Genomic DNA, 18,745 nt, shown 5'->3' on the forward strand with positions numbered 1-18,745 from the left:
CCCTGCTATGTGCCAGGCATTGTGCTAAGCTCTGAGAATACAAAAAGAGGCAAAAGACGGTCTCTGCCCTCAAGGAGCATACAGTCTAATGGGAAAGAAACACAAAGCAAGCTACAGATAGGATAACTTGGAAATAATTAATGGAGTTAATTAAGAATTAAGAAGGACAGGGAAAGAATTCATATAAAAGATAGGATTTTAGTTGGAACTTCAAGGAAGCCAGCAAGTCAGTAGGTGGAGTTGAGAAGGAAGAGAGTGTTGATTAACAAGCATTTATTAAGAGCCTACTGTGTGCCAGGTACTGTTCTGGGGATTCAAAGAAAAGCAAAAATAGTTCCTACTCTCAAGGGAGTCAGGATCTACTGGGGGTGGGTGGGGCGTGGGAACCACATGCAAACAGCTTCTTACAAACAAGATATATACAGGATAAATTGGGAATAGTCCCAGAGGGAAGCAGTTTAGGATTAAACCAATAGGATTACACCAAAATAATATTGTTAGAATATGCAGTAGTTTCTGGCAATGTGTTAGATAGTGATATCATAGTGTACAACTGTTAAAGTGGAGATCCAACCTTATCCCAATTAATTACATAAATCTCAGATATTTCTATTGGATTTGACATGTTATGCCCCTCAGGAACTATCAAATGATTAGTTGAAGAAAATCAAGTCACAAATCTTAGGAAATCGTGCAAAAAGAGCAAGTTAGTTCTGAATAAATCAACCAAACAAAAGAGGACTCCAAATTTAGGAACTGGGAATTTCAGGCTTGGAGGGAAGAGAGGACTCCTCCTCCCTGATGATCATTGCTACTGGAGAGATTAGACTAGTAGAAGATAAACACATCCAACTGAGAGCAAGAAGAGACATCGAATAGGTCTCCCTCCCTAAAAATGACAACTGAGTACACAGAGACAGAACTGACCAAGTTATTACCTCATGTACTTTAAAAGATCAGAAGACCCGGAGACCCCATAGTCTCCACTAGAGCTAGAATCGATATCTACATTGGGAGCCAAGAGACACATCAAAGATCAACTAGATATATTGAAGAAAGGCAGCTTTAGGACTTGAAGAGGATTCTAACCCTGAGACACTAGCAGGAAGCCACACCGAAGGAGAACTTCTGATGACTATAAAAGGATAGAAAAGGACTCTTAGCAACCTGGGACTGTGTTAGCCCTCTGATATTCCCTACTCATGTGCTTCACTATCATTTTACTAGAAGTTTGAGTGTACTCTCTCCAGGGGTCTTTTGTGTGCTCCAGGTTTAGGAGGATTGTATTTGAAACAATTTTCCTTGCCTTCTAAAAGCAAAGTCTGACTTCTAATAATGATAAGCATACTAGTGGGGGCTCATGAGCAATAAAACTGGAGCCCCTCAGGTTTACACCAATGACTTTTTTTTTGAAATTTTATTTAATTAATCAGTTTAGAATATTTTTCCATGGTTACGTTCTTTTATGTTCTTTCCCTCCCCTCCCTCTCCCTTTCAACATAGCTGACACACAAACCCACTGGGTATTAAATGTGTCCTTGATCAAAACCTATTTCCATGTTGTTGATGTTTGCACTAGGATGTTCATTTAGAGTCTACATTCCCAACCATATCTCTCCGACCCATGTAGTCAAGCAGTTGTTTTTCTTCTGTGTTTCTACTCCCACAGTTTTTCCTCTGAATGTGGATAGTGTTTTTCTCAGACCCCTCCAAAAGTTGTTGGATCATTGCATTATCACTAATGGAGAAGTCCATTACATTCGATTGTACCACAGTGTCTCAGTCTCTGTGTATAATGTTCTCCTGGTTCTGCTCCTTTCGCTCTGCATCACTTCCTGGAGGTTGTTCCTGTTCCCATGGAATTCCTCTACTTTATTATTCCTTTGAGCACAATAGTATTCCATCACCAACACATACCACAATTTGTTCAGCCATTCCCCAATTGAAGGGCATCCCCTAATTTTCCAATTTTTTTTGTCACCACAAAGAGTGCAGCTATGAATATTTTGGTACAAATCTTTTTCCCTATTACCCCAATAACTTTGAGAAGAGAAATAGTTTGTCTCTCTGGGGACCCATTGTGCCAGTGCAGTAGGAATGAACACAGAGGGTGTGCTATTATACTACTCATACATCTTCTCTCTATTTTATTTAATTTATTTGTTTTTAAAAAATCTTTACTTTTGGGGGCAGCTGGGTGGCTCAGTGAATTGAGAACCAGGCCTAGAGACGGGAGGTCCTAGGTTCAAATCTGGCCTCAGACACTTCCCAGCTGTGTGACCCTGGGCAAGTCACTTGACCCCCATTGCCTAGCCCTTACCACTCTTCTGCCTTGGAGCCAATACACAGTATTGACTCCAAGACGGAAGGTAAGGGTTTAAAAAAAATCTTTACTTTCTGTTTTAAAATAAAATACTAAGTATTGGTTCCAAGACAGCAGAGTGGTAAGGGGTAGGTGATGGGGGTTAAGTGACTTACTCAGGGTCACCTAGCTAGTGTCTGAGGTCATATTTGAACCCAAACCTGCCTTTCTAGGCCTGGCTTTCCCTCTACTGAGCCACCCAGCTGCCTCATCTTTTCTCTATTTTAGCATCTCATAAATCTATCCATTTTTCTTCCACTTGCCAAATCTCCTTTTCAAATTTTCCTGGAAAAGGAAGTCACTTATCAAGGCTGTATGCTGAACAGTGATGAATATCAAGTCCCAAGATCTTTTATCTCTTGGGATATATTTTAGGTTTAAATCTTTTGGGGAGATCAGATAACTTGATCTGTTATCACATGCTATAACCTAGTTCCTCACTGAAATCTCTCAAAAAATATTATTTGCTGGATTTCTGCTGTAGAAACCAATTAACATAGAGCCCAGTGTCATTTATCCTTTAGACATGTTGATGATTCTGACAGTAAGGACCTTGTTTGTTTTGGTGCAGGCTTTATAACATTTCCCCTTGCAGCACATGATCTGTAGCTTGTTGGTATATCATTTCAGGAAGTAAGGATGCTAGAGGGGAAAGGTCCCTTTCAGGCTTAATGTTTTATATTCTCTTTTCTAAGGTCCTGTCCAGGTCAAGCATTCTATGTTCTATGACTTTGCCATCCCTTCCCACATTCACTGTCAAACTACTAGAACAAATTGTCTACAGCATCAACCTTCATTTCCTCTACTTACTCCTCAACTCTTGTCATCTGGTTTCGATTCTTTCTACACCACTGAAAGGATTGTCCTCAAGACAATTCATGGCTATAGTCAAGGGCCTCTCTGTCCTCATCCTTCTCAACTTTCCAAACAATGTACTTTCATGGTTCTTCTGCTTCTCTGACCTTCTTTGGTATATCTCTTTTGCTGGCTCCTCATTCTCCCCTGCGCCTTCAATATGGGTATTGTTGAGAGCACTGTCCTAGGTCCTTTTTGCTCCTTTCTTTATACTATTTTCATTACTAACCTCATGGTTCCCATGACTTCAATCATCTCCTCTCTGCAAATAACTCTTATATTTCTACCTTCAAGCTTTCCCCAGTGATTTAATCCCACAATTCCAATGACTATACATCTCTGATTGGATGGCTTTCAGCACTTCATACCCAACAATTCTAAAAGTGACCTCATCATCTTCTCTTCAAAACAGCCCTCTTCCTCAAACTTCCTCAAACAAACAAACAAAAAAAAACTGATTTTTGTTAATAGCATTATCATTTATCTACTTTTCATTCTGTCCCCTTCTGTCTTCATGCCTTTATTTACTCCTCTTCTATACCTAGAACAGGATCTCTTCTTTCCAACAATATCTCCCTTCATTTGAGACCCACCACAGATACTTCCATCTCCATGAAGCCTTTCTGAGCAAGAGGAGGAAGGGGTTGGAAATATGGAGTGTGATCTTTCTTCAGAAGATTCCAGGGGGCAGCTGGGTGGCTCAGTGGATTGAGAGTCAGGCCTAGAGACGGGAGGTCCTATGTTCAAATATGGCCTCAGCCACTTCCCAGCTGGGTGACCCTGGGCAAGTCACTTTACACTCATTGCCTAGCCCTTTCCACTCTTCTGCCTTGGAGCCAATACATAGTATTGACTCCAAGATGGAAAATAAGGGTTTAAAAAAAAAAAGATTCCAAATGAAAGTTATCTTTCTCTCCTTATTTTTTCTTCTTTTTCTTTTTAAAGGATTACCTGTATCTTTCATTTTTTACATTGCTCAGGTCCCACCCACCCTCTTCCTTAAATCTACCTTGTGTCAAAGAAAAATAAGCAAAAATTGACAGCTCATCTGGCAAAGTAGACAGTGTTTTTTCTTAGTAGTTCCCCACTTACCTGGTGTGAGGACAGAAATATATTTTGCTTTCTTGTTTCCAAAACTTTCATTGATTTTTCCCTAAACTTCTTTGGTGACTTTTTTCCTTTTTTTTTTTATTTTACATTGTTACAGTCATTGGGTATATTGTTCCCTTGGCTCTGCTCATTTCTCTCCGTATTAGTTTATACAAACCTTACCCAGTTTCTCTGGACACCTCATATTCATCTGATAATACTGCACAATTATATTCCTCATATTCATCGACTAGGTTTTCTTCAGCCACTCCCCAGAGATGGACACCCACTTGGTTTCTAGTTATTTTCTAATACAAAGAGTTTTGCTTTAATTTTTTGTTTTTCACTTCTTCAGGTTAGGCATATGCCTAATAGTGGCTTCCTCTTCCTTTCTTATAGCTCTTTGTTTGCATATCTCCTTTGCATTTATTTCCCTCTCTTTTGTGTTATAATTATTTCTGTCATTTATCCTTTGACCTACTCAGTTGTTAACTCTTCTTAGGGGGTAAGGGGCTGTACCTTATCTTTGTATCCTCAACAAGTGATTCTAATGTCTTAAGGTTATATTAATAGGAATTTGATAATATTTGTTGAATTGAATTAGGGAACATTCTTAGTTTTCATTTTCTTGGTTTCCTAAAATGTTAGGATTATCCTCTGTTCCAAGGTCCCCTTCCAAGTCTCTGATTCTTAAAATCTAATCCATAAGGGGTCCAAGGATAGATTTCAGGAGATTTGGGAACTTGGAAACGGGGGCAATGACATCTTTATTTACATATAATTATATTCTTATTATAGCATAATTAGATTACAATAATATATTAATATGATATATTAATAAATAATAATTATATCTTAAAATATACTATAATTATGTGTTAATATATCACACATAATATAATTATGTTAATATATTATCTATTGCATATGATACATTAATATATTATAATATACTATAACTGTTAATATATTCTATACATTATAGCATAAATTAATATCTATTACACTGACTATTATATTTATATTAATATCAATCGCATATAATATTAATATATCGTAATGTATTATAATTATATATTTTCTATGTAGCATAGTATAATTATATTGCTCTTCCAAAATTCCATGTCCTTTATTTTAAACCCTAAAAACATTATTGGTGGACACCTAGGTGGTTTAGTGGATTGAGAGCCAGGCTTGGAGACTGAAAGTCCCAGGTTCAAATTTGACCTCAGACACTTCCTCCCTATGTGGCCCTGGGTGAGTCACTTAATCCCCACTGCCTAGCCCTTACTGCTGTTCTGTCTTGGAACCAATACACTGTATTGATTCTAAGATGGGAGGTAAGGGTTTAAAAAAGGGGGAAGGGGGCTAAAAAATAAACATCATTCTGAGAAAGGATCCAGAGGCTTCACCAGACTACTGGGTCCTTGACACAATGGAGGTTAAGAACCCCTGCTCTAAGAGCTTCCTGTAGGAATCCCCAAAAGGAAAACCTTCCTAGTGGATGTGGGGTGTGAGTTTTACTGAATGTGAGAGTGTTAATGGAATTTCTGGATGTGGTTTGACCTAGCCAGAAGTGGGGAAAGACAGAGAAGGAGAGAGTAAGTGGGGCCCCTGGACTAGGGAAAAGAGAATTGAGGCAGAAAAGCAGAAACAGAAAAGGCAAAAAGAGAAGGCAGGGCAGAAAGGAGAGGGAACAGCAGCAGACAAAAGGACTGAGCTGATCATGGCTAGGACGATGAGAAGGAAAAGGTGCCCCATAAAAGTGACAGAGGCTAATGGACAGCAAATATTGCCCCTGTGATGTGGTTTAGAAAAAAAGGGTGATGGATGGACTTGGAATCAGGACAGCCTGGGTTTGAACATGTTTCTAATGCTTTCTGGCAAAGGGCAAATCATTTAACTACTCTGAGCCTCAGTTTTCCCACATATAAAATAGGGATGGTAATTGCTGAAGCACCTCTCTCATAAGACTGTGGTGAGAATCAGCCACATTAAGGAGAGCAATGTGTTAGGCAGTAGTCCCCAAAGTCTTAGTCCAGCTAAGCTAAAAGTAGCAACCAGACTTTTGGGACACCCTGGATAAATGTCATATTATTAGGTCAGATCACTCTGACAGTTGTTACTGGGAAATGGGTTTGCCTTGGTGAGAATAAAGACAAACACTTATTTTGGGTTGCCTTTCTTTGAACAGTTTCTGAGAATCTCATCAGCATGTCCTGGTGCCAAAAATTAAAAGCAGAGATGATTGATCTTAGAATTCATCCAGTTGAACTTCCTAATTTTACAGAGAAGGAAACTGGGTCCAGAAGAGCTCAAATGACTTTTGTAGTCACATAGCTAGTAAGAGATGGAGCTGGGATTGGAGCCCAGGTTCCTCACACTCCCAAATCCAGCATTCTTTTCACTGTACCCCACTGATATTGTAGTCTCATTTTATGGGGGCTGAAGGGGAAGGGATGCTCGGCAAGCCAGACAAGGGCAGCAGCTTGCTGGAAGCTCCTCCCAGAGTAAGTCTTTGGCAAAATCAGGGACTAGACTCAGGCTTCTGGCTCCTATTGTCTCCCCTAAATTTGCAGCTTTCTAAAGTAGAAGCTATCAGGCAAGGACCAATTTTGAAAACTACCCCTCGACCCACTGCCCTGGAAAGGACTCCAGCCTGCTGGCCTTCTGGGACCATAGGAAACTAGACTGCTTCCCGAAAGAAAGCGGGTTAGAGGGCTCTGGGTTAGGGATAAAATCAGATTGAAGCAGGCAGAGGGTCAGGCAGGAGGCTGGCAGCAGACAGCTGGAACCTAGACAAAGTCCTACTTCCAAGGTTTTGATTAGATGAGGAGGCAAGGAGGGGACAGAGGGGGTAAGAAAGGAAGAGAAGTCTGGTGCCTGGAGGTCACCTGGGATTCTCAGAAACCCAAAGGGTCATCTCGAGTATACCTACATCTGGGTAGCTGTTTGTATAAGAAAGAAAACATAAAACATCAGGGCTCAAAGAATCACAGAATCATAGATTTGGAGCCCAAAAGATCACATACAAGACCTCAGAGGCCATCTAATCCAGTTCCTTATTTTTACAGGTGAGGTAACTAAGGCCCAGAAAAGTTTAAATGACTTGCCCAAGGTCACATGAGTAGTAAGTGGCAAAACCACAACTTGAATTTGGGACCTTTGACTCCAAAATTTTCCTTTTATTTTCTTATAGTGCCTTTTCCACTATATCATGCTGCTTGAGATGTTAAAATACTTTAATATTTTATATTAGATATAAAAGATATAAAAGAAATTAAGAAGTTAAAATAACTTCTCATCTAATTGCTTCATTTGACAGAGAAGGAAACTGAGCCCTCAAAAGGGAAATGAGTATCTCAAGGTCACATAGCAAGTTAGTACCTGAGCCAAGACTTTCCCAGGACTCCTGACACCTGTATTCTTTCCACCTTTAAAATATAGCACATGGGAAAGATCAAATGTGATAGATTTTGCTACTAGCAAGAACAGGACAATCCAGGATAATTCTGAGGGACTTCTAAAAAAGAATGCTATCTGTATCGAGAGAAAGAACTGCTGGAGTAGAATGCAGATGAAAACATATGATTTATCACTTGTTTATTAGGGTGTATGTTTTGGTTTGTATAAGATTATTCACTTAAAACAATGAATAATATTGGAAATATGCTTTATGTGATAATACATGTATAATCCAGATTGAATTACTTGTCAGTTCTGGGAGGGAGGAAGGAAGAAGAGAGGGAGACAATATGGATCATATAACTTTGGAACACTTATGTGGAAATTTGTTATTAAAATAAAAATAATAAAATATATCAAATGGATAATATATGCAAAATCCAGTAGAATTGCTTATCAGCTCTGGGAGTGGGTAGGGAAGAGGGGAGGGAGATAACATGAATCATGTAACCACGTAAAAAAAAGTAAAAAAAAATATAACACACGGCTTTCATTGTTAGGGAGGTTTCTCATTAGATGTGTCATTTGGAAATGAAAGATGTAAATGTAAATTGTCATAATTGTCTGACACTTTCTGACCCCATTTGGGGTTTTATTTTTCTTTTTTGTTTTAAACCCTTACCTTCTGTCTTAGAATCAATACTGTGTATTGGTTCTAAGGCAGAAGAGTGGTAAGGGCTAGGCAATGGGGGTCAAATGACTTGCCCAGGGTCATACAGCTGGGAAGTGTCTGAGGGCATATTTGAACCCAGGTCCTCCCATCTCTGGGCCTGGCTCTCAATCCACTGAGCCACTCAGATGCCCCCTATTTGGAGTTTTCTTGGCAAAGATACTGGGAGTGGTTTGCCTTTTCCTTCTCTGGTTCACTTTACAGATGAGAAAACTGAGGCAAACAGGGTAAAGTGACTTGCCTAGGGTCACAGGGTTGGCTAGTAAATATCTGAGGTCTGATTTGAACTCAACTCTTTCTGACACCAGGCCCAATGTTCTATCTGCTGCACCACCTAGCAGCCCCTGTTGTCACCCATGCTGAGGTCCAAAATGAGTGGTACAGATAATGAGGGTGGCAGGAGCTCAGAAGAAGGAGAGGTTTGTGTGACCATCGGGGCTAAGATGCCGGTTTCCTTATCTTTAAAATGGACTCCCTCTTCCTCCTCCTTTTGGCTATGAAGATCAAATGAGGTCCTGGGTAGTAAATCATTTTGTAAAGTTCTATATAGCTATTTTTTATTTGATTGGTTAGGTAAGGGAGAATGAGGTTGTGGATAGCATTTTATACACCGTAAAATGCTCTATGCAAATGTGATTTAATAGTATTACCATGTGTGGCCTTGAATGCCAGGTAACTGATTTCTTTCTGTCAAAATTGAGATTGTGTCTTCTGAAGTGGATGGTTCTGTGCCCACCATATCCCTGTAACAAAAGCTCTTAATGAACATATTTTGGGGATCCTGGAAGCCAAACTAGTATGGCTGACTCAACCATACCTGGCAATGGGAATCTTAAAGGGTTAAGCTAGAAGGAACCACCTAAAAAGTTAGAGTTCTTAGGTCTTGAAAAAAATCCAAACTCAGGGCAGCTGGGTGGCTCAGTGGATTGAGAGCCAGGCCTAGAGACGGGAGGTCCTGGGTTCAAATATGACATCAGATGCTTCCTAGCTGTGTGACCCTGTATATCATTTCCCTTTGTGGGTTATAACTTGAGAAGGAGAAGGGAGTCTGAGGAAAATGGGTGATAAATTGAGTGAAGACTCAAAGACAAGTTTATTGATATGGGGAGCTTCTGTGATGCTTTCCTGGAAAATTAATAACAGGAAAACATGAGAAATAAGAGAACACGTGGAAGTAAGAGTTCCTAGATAGAAAGCATGTGGGCGACATTGTCCCTAGGAAAGATAAGGAGAGAACTCCGAAGATGCAGGAATCAAGAGGAAGAATAGCGCCTCTCCTCCACATTTATTGAGGTGTGGATTGGGAGGTGTTCAATGAATACACCTTAACATTGGTTGAATAGACAATGACAGATCAGAGGAGGTGGAGATTCACCTGACATGCGCTTTCAAAGGAATGTGGTTTGACCAGGTGAGGGCTAAGCCTTTGTGGCGGCTCAGGAATTCTGTTGGCTGTAACTTACAATATCAATATATCAACCATACTTCTCAGATGCCAACATGCCTGGTATGCTACATCCTGGGCAAGTCCCTTAACCCCATTGCCTAGCCCTTACTGCTCTTCTGCCTTAGAACCTATTCTTAGTATTGATTTTAAGACAGACAATAAGGGTTTAAAAGAAAAAGAAAAAGAAAGAAAAATCCTAACTCCAAACTTTCCCAATCTGCAACTGTTGTTGTGGGAATTAATGCTCCTGTGGTCCTGAAGGGTGAGTCAGATCTCTTCAAGATAGCCCCTCCCTAAGGGAAGCGGACAGCATTCTCTTCTCTTCCCCTTCCTACCTTCATACCCATAGGGAATAATAGAGCATGGTGGGAAGATCATAGGTCTTATGTAACCTTAGACGAGCCACTTCCCTTCTGGGGACCTTGGTTTCCTCCTCTGTAAAATGGGAATCATAAAAACTTGACTGAAAGGCATGGCCTAGTAGATAAGAAAGCTGGCCTCAGAACCAAAGCCATGTTGCTTAATGGGAACTGCTCAGGATTTGGAGAAAGGATGTGGTTACTTATTTGTATACTGAGGGGTCTGGATTCATCCACGGCTACAATCCCTCCCGGGTCAAAGTCTGGGCTCTGGATTCACCATCTGGGCCACAGTTACCCCCTGGTCAGCAACTACTTTCTCTCTCACCCTTGGGCTCCTTAGCACAAAGCCACCCACAGCCCTTGCCATGAGGGAGATGATACATCCGAGGAAGTTTCCTTCCTTTCCTATCAGTGAAATCTGGGGTCTGATCTCATCCCTATTACTAACCTCCTAGAAGTGATGAGAAGATCAAATGAGGCAATGAAAGGGATGCTGGCGCTGAATATCTACTTGACATTGAGAAAGTTCCTTCTGGGAAAGGGTCTCGGTTGCCTCTCTGGGTCTCGGTTGCTTTATCTGAGAAATGGTCACGGCCATATTTGTTCTTCCACCTTTCACAATCGGTCATGGTGGGTAAAGATCCTCTGTACAGCACTAAGAGGACAGCAGCTACTGACATTGGTCTCCCCACCAGGAAGGGTCATCTTCTGGGGAGCTGAAGGGCCCATCCTGAGAAGGCCTGGAGCACAGGGGCTCAGACCCTGGCTGACCATCCCCTGCTTTCCCAGGAAAGTTCATCTCTGCCATTCGGCCTCATTGCCATCCAAGAGCAGCTGGTTCCAATGACAGCTTTTCCAGGGGCTCTTGGGAAATGAAAACTTTCCTTTTCCCTTTCAGTCTTTAGCCTGCACAATCACTCCCTTCAGCACCGAGAGTCTCATTTTATATTCTATGTATGAAATGACATTTACTCCTCCAACTCTACCTTTGAGGGCCAAATTGGCCTAGAAGATAGTCAGTGACCTAGGGAAACAGCCTAACTTGGGGAAGGCAGGGAGAATATGGTCCTTCAGTTAGTGTTAGACAACAATCTGATAATATACATGTAGCCAGCCCATCATATTTCTCTTCCCAGACCGCCATGGCCCTGGAGACATCATGAATGGAGATCCTTAATGACTACAGTGAAGAGAGAATAATGAACAAAGAACTTAAATCAGGCGCATAGGACCTGGGAAGCATGAGATCTCCGTTTAAATCCAACTTCTTCCACTTAATACCTTGTGGCCTTAGGCATGTCAAAACCTCTATGGACTTCAGTCTCCTCATCTATAAAATGAGAGGGCTGCATTAAAAGACCTCTGATGTCCCTTCCAGTTCTAGAACTATGGCCTTTAGATGGTAGAGGGGCAGATTTTTGGAGAGGTGGATATGCTATATCCTTCAGGTTGTGCTGAAGGGACCTCTTTTCCAGTGCTAGGAAGTTAAGAGTTTGGCTGATCACATACAACTGTCAACATGGAATCTAGCAACCCCAAACTTATAGCCTAGTAAGATCTGATGAACCCCAAGTCTTAGTAAGTTAGTAAGTAAGGCTTGTAAGTTGGAGACCCCAAAGCTTGTCCTTGTTCCCCATTTCTATGAGAATCCTCCCTGAAAGACATCTCAGGCTAGCAGTTTTGGACTGAATAAGGGAAAAGACAATCCCCATCAGGTGGTGCCAAGCCCAAGCCAAGTGGCTCTTTAGTGCAGTAGGCAGCGCTTCAGTCTCCTAAACTGAAGGTCCTGAGTTTGCTCCTTAAAAGGAGGGTGTGATACAGTGGGGAGAGACTGTGCTAAAGAGTCACTTGGCTTGGGCTTAGGCCCCCCTGATGGGGATTGTCTTTTACCTTAGAGTCCATTATTCAGTCGAAAAATTCAGTCGAAACTGCTAGCCTGAGTTTCCCTTCAGGGTGGATTCTCACAGAAATAGGGAACAAGGACAAGCTTTGGGGTCTCCAATTTATAAGCCAGTCCTAAAACTTGGGGTTCATCAGATCTTACTAGGTTACAAGTTTGGGATTGCTAGATTCCATGTTGACATGACAAATAACAATGCTTTCCCAACCCCTCCTGGTGCTTGGTAGGATCTGTCCTGTCCTGTCCTCTACCTACCAGAAGCAGTTTTGGAGTCTTCACTACTGATGAAGATGACTTTGGACCTTTAATGCCAACTGATGGTCCCTAATCTCTTTTCACTTTCTAGGGATAACTTTTAAGCACATTGCTTGGGAAATGGACTAGGTTTCTTTCTGGAGATGCATCCTATCTCACCAACTAGGCCCCAGACTCTCACAGGGCAGTAATCAATGTTCTTTTGCTTGTTCATTTTGCTACACTGAATTTAGAAAGACCTAACATTCTAAGTCCATAAATGAAGTCTAGAATGCAGAATGTCATAGCTGGAAAAGGGCTATGGAATAGAAAATCCTTAGAAGAAAATAGAATGTAGAATATCTGAAGGGTTGTTTTTTCAGTTGTTTTCAGTTGTGTTTGACTCTTTGTGACCCCATTTGGAGTTTTCTTGGCAAAGATGGTGGAGTAAGTTTCCCATTTCCTTTTCTAGCTCATCTGACAGATGAGGAAACTGAGGCAAATAAGGTTAAGTGATTTACCCAGGATCACCCTGATCACCCCGATATTAAATATCTGAAGTCAAATTTGAACTCAGGTCTTTCTAACTCCAGGTCTGGCATTCTGTCCACTGAGCCGCTTAACTGCTCTAATAGTCTGAACAGTTAGAGATCTTCAAACACAGAATGTCAGAGTTGAAAGAGACATAACACACATAAGAGTAATAAAACACAGAAAGTTAGCTTTAGAAGGGAACTTTGAGATTTTCCTGTATGAGGGATTCTTAATCTATTTTGTGTTATGGGCTTCCTGTTGGTACCTATGGATACCGTCTCAAAATGTTGTTTTAAAATTTATAAAATAAAGTATACAAGAGGACAAAGGAAACCAATCATTTTGAAATAGTTATCTAGATATTAAAAAAAAAAAACAATTTCATGGACACCAGATCAAAAACCTTTGATTTAGTTCAAACTCCTTATTTCTAGCAGAAGAGAAATTGACTTTCCACAATGACTTTCTGCAAGTTATCCATTGAATTAATTGGGTGATGAGGCCTGAAACTCACATCTTCTTCCTCTCAGCTCTGGGATCTCTCCACCACACCCTGCTGCCTCCCCTCTTTGGACTTAAATGAAACTTTCATTTTTACAAATAAAAAATTCTTCTTCAGAGGCAGAGGAGGGCCTGACTAACACACCAACCAGGCCAGCAGGTTCCCAGCCCAGAATCCTGGAGAGGGACTAGTGCCAATTCCAAGGCTGAGATGTTTGGGAAGGAAGTCAGGAAGACCAGGAGGAAAATGAGGGGAAAAACACCCCCAACCCAAATCCTACTATAAAAAGCACATTTTCAGACATCAGGCTGGAAAAGGGCTGTTTTTTTTCTTTCTTAAAGAAAGAGAACACCCACCCCCTCCTCTTCTTCCAGCATAAGCCTAGCACAGCTGTGGCCGGTCCAGTTCCCAGGTGATGTCAGACCTGGAGCAGGGCCAGCCCAGGCCCCGCAGAGACAGTCTTGGTGGGTTCAACGCTGAGTGTTTTTCCTTCCTGAGACTTGGGGACACCTTCCTGTCTCAGAGAAAGCAGCCCAGGGCCACGATGAGGGTGTCTGAGAGCTGATTTAGGGGGAGAGGGAGGAAAGGAAGGCCTCAGCCCCAACTTGGGCTGGGGAGGTCAGGGGCTGAAGGGTTCAGAGAGCAGGGCTGGGCAGAGGGAGGAGGACCCCAGCTGGGCTGGGAAAGCCAGAGAAGGCATTGCTTGGGACGCACCTCTGAGAGCCACCCTGAGGTTGTCCGAGAGCAGAGCTGGAGGGAAAGGGGGCCACTGAGGGGTCCTAGCCCAGCAGGGAGAGGCTGGACAGAAAGGGCTGTGGGGTAGGTGGTCGGTTGAGCTGAAGAGCTGGAAGCAAGGTGGCCGGCATGCGGAGGAGGTTCTGCCTCCAGAAGGAGATGCCAGGAAGACAGGAGAAAAAGGACACCAGGACAGGCATCCAAAGCTCTTGTGAGGATGTCAGAAAATGGAGTTGGGGTTGATAGAAAGAACGGGAAGCAGGGGAAAGGGCCCCAGCCTAGGGAGGGAGACACACGAGGATGGGAAGCTGGTGTTCCAAGCAAAGAGGGGAGGAGGCAGGACAGACAGCCAGACGACTGGACAGCTGAGGTGGCCGTTGTGAGGCAGGAGACTACACACAGACCGTTACCACTGTAAACACTGGGCTTCTCTTTAACCCCGGGGCTGCTGGGTGCCCTGTGGCTCTTGGGTCATTGGGAATCCCTTGGTGACTAGGAAGGAGCTGGCCATCTGGGACTGAGGCTAGGGATGAGGGTGATGGGAGGAGATATTCCCACGCAGTTCTGTGGCTGGTCAGCACTTTCCCACTTAACCCAGGGCAGCTGGGCTGGGCCCCCCTGCGGTTCCTGGGCCTAAATGATCCCAGTCCAGCCCAGGACTTAATTCTAAACATTTACTGAATTCCAACAGAGAACTGGTCACTCTACCAAGAGCTATGTTTCTTAGTTATTTGTGATTCCCTCTGTGCCCATGGATAAGTCATTTTCCATCCCTGGGCATGTTTTCCTATTGCTAAAATAAAGAGATAGGACTAAATGATCACTGAGTTCCCTTCTAGCTCTGTCAAAGTCCCTTCTGGCCGATATTCTAGATGTTAAGGCCCTAACCACCTCTAATGTATGTCCATATTCTTTCTTTTTTTTTTTCAAACCCTTACCTTCCATCTGAAAATCTATACTGGGTGTTGGTGCCAAGGTAGAAGAGTGGTAAGGGCTGGGCAATGGGGGTTAAGTGACTTGCCCAGGGTCACACAGCTAGGACATGTCTGAGGCCACATTTGAACCCAGGACTTTCTTCCTCTAGACCTGACTCTCTATCCTATCCATTGAACCACCCAGCTGCCCCCTATATGCCTACATTCTAAGGTACTTAATAGCTCTAATTTTTGGTCTGGCTTTGGAGTCAGGAGACATGAGTTCAGGTCCTAGCTCTGCTATTTACTCCATGTCCTTGGGCAAGTCCCTTCTATGGGGCTCTTTCATTCTTTGTAAAAGTTTGCTGTTCAGTTGTTTCAGTCACATCTGACTCTTTGTGGCCCCATTTGGTATTTTCTTGGCAAAGACACTAGAGTGGTTTGTCATTTTCTTCTCCAACTCATTTTACAGATGAGGAAACTGAGGCAAATGGGGTGAAGTGACTTGTCCATGTCAGACAGCTGGTCAGTGTCTGAGGCCAGATTTGAACTCCAGAAAATGAGTCTTCCTGATTGTAGGTCTGGCCCGTCTAGAGTCTTTCCCAATGGTGAAATTCCACACGTGTTTGTTGCATGTGTGTGCGTTTGCCCAAGGACAAACAGATATTTAGGCACACCCATACAACCACAGGTGAGGCTCTGAGTAAGGATCTGGGGGTGCAGAAGCACCAGATTGAAGTAGCCACTACATGTTCCTAATACCTGGCAAGCCTCCTGGCCTTCTGGATAATGGGGGAGGGAAGAGTGAAGAGAAGGAAAGACCTATGAGAGGAGGAGAAGGACATCTCTCTCAAGGACAGCATCTCAGGGAAGAAGCCTCAGGGTCGTTAATAAGTTCCTGGAGATCAGAGATTAGCTCTTATTTACTCCTCTTCCTTCCATCCTTAGACCAAACACATTAGAATAGGTGTATTGAATGAACAAATGGATGAAGTTCACACAGGAGGAGGTAGATGGCTTTCCTTGCTTCTCTGCCACTTATTTCCTCTGCCTTACCAGCATTTTTATCATGGAAAGGGTCTTGGAGTTTGGTGTCAAAAGACATGAGTTTGGGTCCAAAGAGATGGTATTTCTAGCTGTGGGACTTTGGGCAAGTCATTTCCTCTTTTTAAGCCTGTTTTTCTTAAAAAAAAATTTTTTTTAAACTTTATCTTCCTTCTGTCTTAGAAGCAATACTAAGTATCAGTTCCAAGGCAGAAGAACTGTAAAGGGCTAGGCAATGGAGTTAAGTGACTTGCCCAGGGTCACACAGCTAGGAAGTGTCTGAGGTCATATTTGAACCCAGGATCTCCCATCTTCAGATCTGGCTCTCTATTCACTGAGCTACCCAGCTGTCCTAAGCTTCAGTCTTTCTAAGTGCAAAATGAAGAGATTGGCCCTTCATTTGTAGAAATGGCTGAACAAATTCTGATGTGTGAATGTAATAGAACATTATTAACTGTGTTGTTGTTCACTTGTTTGAGTCATGACTCTTTGTGACCTCCGTTAGGGATTTTCTTGGTAGACACTGGAGTGATCTACCATTTCCTTTTCTAGCTTATTTTTATAAATAAGTAAACTGAGGCAAAAAGGGTTAAGTGATTTGCCTAGAGTCAAATGACTAATAAGTAACTGAGGCTAGATTTGAATTCAGGTCTTCCTGACTCCAGGGCTGGCATTCTCTATTCACTGAGCCACCTAGCTTCCCCCATGGCATTGTAAGAAACAACGAAAGGGGAAAACTCAGAGAAATATGGGAAGACATAAGACTCGTTATAGAGTGAAGTAGGCAGAACAAGGAAAATGATATACCCAATGACCACAACGGATGTAGATGGAAAGAAAAAAAACAAAGCTGAACTCTGTAATTATGATGACCAAGCTTGATGCCAGAGAAAAGATGAAAAAACGATTCTCTCTCCCTTCTTTCACTTGGGGAGCAAGGGCTAGGGGATGGAGGACTATGGGCATGAATGCTGCAAACACTGTCGGTTGGTTTTGCTCAACTTTAAAAAATCTTTGTTACGAGCTTGTAGCTTGTTGCTAGCTTCTTGCTAGGCAGAGAAGATAGAAGGGATAGATTCAGAAAGGAATGTGTTATAAAAAATCAATACAACATTAAAAATAAAATTAAGGGATTTAAAAACAGAAAAATAATTAGAACAAGGGGGCTCTAGATGATCTCTGAAATACCTTCCAGTTCTCATTCTATATTTTAATCTAAAAGTCCTCCCAATATTTGTTTGACCCATGAAAGGAGGGGGAACAAAGGGCTTATGTGGAGCTAGGGATATTATTTCTTTTTTAAATTAAAAAAATTTTTTTACCAATCCCATGTAATAAATTTCCACGTAAATTTTCTGAAGTTATGGGAGTGAACTTGTCTCCTTCTCTCCCTTTTCTTTCCCATCATGGAGCTGGCAAGTGATTTGATTTGGGTTGTACATGTATAGGAATATTATTTCTGCCCTGAGTTCAGGGACCAGCAGCAAAGGCACTGCTTTTGTCCTCTTTATTGAGGCCTGTGAGGGACATTGGAGAGCATCTGCTCTAACCCCTCATCCTATGAATGAAGAAGTAGAAGTCCAGAGAAGAGAAAGGCAGTGTAGCCTAATGGAAAGAACGCTGGATTTGTAGTCAGAGGATCATGTTCAAATCCCAGGACTGCTCCTTAATACCTGTGTGACCTTGGGCATGCCTCCCTGGGCTTGCTTCCTCATCTGTAAAATGAGGGAGTTGAACTAGAATACTTCTGAGGTTTCTTCCAATTCCAAACTGATGAACCTCTGATCCTGTAAAGTACCTTGTCCAAGGCTACATTGTGAGTTGAGTCAGAACTCAAATTCAAGTCTTTTGACTCCAAAGCCAGTTCTCTATTGCCTCCCAGTTTTCTAGGATAAGAATATGCATCCCAGCCAATACCAGGTCCCAAGGGGTGCCACTGGCCTTCATTCCTAGCCCCCCCTGCATTCCCCCATACTGTCCTGCAGTTCAGCTCAAAATCAGTTCCCACCCTCTCCCCACTGCCCCCCTCCTCCCCCAGTCTTGGCCTGTGGCTATGTTTCCAGGCCCTACCACTCTGCCCTACAACCCTAGCCTCCTGGGAACCCAGGTCCCAGGGCCCCCCAGTGTCCACAGAGATTGCAGACGATTAATCGGCTCTGGTACAGATTAGATACGCCAAGAGCCAAAGGCCATTTCCCCACCACCTTGGCCTGCCAAACCCAATGGAGCACCAGCTGTGCTGAGGTCAAGGTAACATAAATCACAGCTGGAGAATAGAAGAGTTGGGGAGACCGTTGGTGGAGACCCCCATCTCAAACAGGATGCCTAGCTCTCAGGGCTGGACTTGAGTGGGGAGTCAAGGTTTGTTTTGGGTAGAGGTCAGTCATGAATCTTATTCTTCCCTCAGCAGTGGTGGTGAGGGGGAGACAGAAAGGAGCTGATAATTTTATTTTCCTCATGCCATGGGGTTTTGATGTCTCTTTTTCTCACCTGCCCCCCCCCAATTCCTGTTCCATTTCCAGCTTAGGCAGGGCATCTCAACGCAGGCTCCAGACCTAAAGCAGGACAATGCTGGCCACTCCTAGAGGGTGGAGAGTGGGGCCCCTGCTGTACAAGGAAGAACAGTGGGGTT

This window comes from Monodelphis domestica, chromosome 1, assembly GCF_027887165.1.
Source record: "Monodelphis domestica isolate mMonDom1 chromosome 1, mMonDom1.pri, whole genome shotgun sequence".
NCBI lineage: Eukaryota > Metazoa > Chordata > Mammalia > Didelphimorphia > Didelphidae > Monodelphis > Monodelphis domestica.